Source organism: Terrapene carolina, unplaced genomic scaffold (assembly GCF_002925995.2).
Source record: "Terrapene carolina triunguis isolate 2854851 unplaced genomic scaffold, T_m_triunguis-2.0 Scaffold34707, whole genome shotgun sequence".
NCBI lineage: Eukaryota > Metazoa > Chordata > Testudines > Emydidae > Terrapene > Terrapene triunguis.
In genome coordinates, this window is record NW_020699058.1 from 1 (window position 1) to 1796 (window position 1796).

Sequence of the window (1796 nt, forward strand, 5' to 3'; positions counted from 1 at the left end):
GGAGAACGGTTTAAGAACCTACACAGAATAGACTAAGAAAGCAGCTCTTTAATTGACCTACCAACAATGACAAAGTACAATCCGCAAGAGCAGCCTTTCAACTCAGGGGCCTAATAATAAGCTGTTACTAATCACTAACCGAAGAGTTACAAACGACTCAAAACCATCCTCTTTGTACAAACCAAACGTTAACACGGACAACAACGCATTTCTTTGCTGCTCTTCAACCCTGATGTGTTCTCCTCCACTGTTCCTGCCAAAAACATATGAAACCAAACAACTAGGTGAATACAGATCACAAAATAGCCCCCTGCTGGAAAAAACATCTCATGAACACATCGAGGACTAAAGAAATCGCAAACGGCCGTTTGCAAAGCTCTGGTCTTCTTTCAGCCAATAGAGAAGCTTCAGCCATCAACATACATTCAAGTAGCAAAGTCGAACCCCCTTTCTACTTTTCTCACAACAACAGGGAACAGCCTCACCGAAGCAAAGCCTCAAAAAATTGGGTAGAAACTCATAAACGTTCCTCCCCACGGAAATCTTTAGTAAAAGGCGAAAGATTTATACGATTTGAAGAGAAACCAGAGTATAAGGGACATGCTGCAGAGGCGCTGCCGGGGCAACCGCGTGTGCTACTCACCTCAGGGTGACTACACTCACAGCCCGCTTAACCTCTCGCTTTTACAGGGAATTGAATTGAACCGGTTTACATCCCGAGTCTGATCACTCATCGGAACCGGGGACATTGGGAGCAAAACCAGCCCCTTGACCAGGGACTCGCTTCACTGCGCGCAATGCACTGTGGGTATGCAAATGAGATTCTCCAGCCCATCCTTGCTCAAAGGAGTCTTTTCTCGAGGCTGCCTCTGCTCATTCCCCAGCTGGGCGGAGACTGGGATGCGGCGGGGGGGGGGACTGGGGAAGCTGCTCTCCTGAGACAGTCCCGCGGACGCCCAGGCGCATAGAGGACGGAGCCCGGCCGAGAAGCCAGAGGGAAATTGGCCCACAGCTAAAACCCAGAGCAATCGCACACGCCTTGCAAATTAACAGGATCCGGGATCTCGGACATGAGATTCTATCCCCCAGCCAGTGTGCGACCCCGCGTTGTACCTGCTGCTTGGGCTGCCTCTGCTGCAAAGTAGCTCACCTCAGATCCTTGGGGGTCGCTGAGCTGCAGCTCACCTGATACATGGGAACAGCTTAGAATCATAGGCCTGGTCTACACTACGAGTTTAGGTCGACTTTAGCCGCGTTAAATCGAGTTAAGCCTTGACACGTTCACATGACGAAGCCCTTTCTTTCGACTTAAAGGGCCCTTTAAACCGGTTTCTTTACACTACCTCCGACGAGGGGATTAGTGATAAAATCGGCCTTAGGGGGTCGGAATTGGGTTAGTGTGGACGGAATTCGACGTTATTGGCCTCCGGGAGCTATCCCACACTGCTTCATTGTGACCGCTCTGGACAGCACTCTCAACTCAGATGCACTGGCCAGGTAGACAGGAAAAGCCCCGCGAACGTTTGAATTTCATTTCCTGTTTGCTCAGCGTGGAGAGCACAGGTGACCACGCAGAGCTCATCAGCACAGGTAACCGTGATGGAGTCCCAGGATCGCAAAAGAGCTCCAGCATGGACAGAACGGGAGGTTCGGGATCTGCTCGCCATATGGAGAGATGAATCAGTGCTGGCCGAACTCCGAAGCAGTTGTGATGGGTTGGATCACAGAAACCCCCTTGGGAGCTGCCACCCGATGTGCCAAGACTACCCCTGCTTCTGTTTTCCCTGCCAGCTCAG

The 1796-nt window shown here is 51.1% G+C and overlaps 1 non-coding gene across 1 annotated transcript; it reads right to left on the reverse strand.

Moving 5' to 3' along the window:
- Positions 1-477: 477 nt before the first annotated feature.
- Positions 478-593, reverse strand: LOC113405250. Its single transcript, XR_003369466.1, has one exon. It is a non-coding gene; the product is annotated as a U5 spliceosomal RNA (small nuclear RNA).
- Positions 594-1796: the final 1203 nt, after the last annotated feature.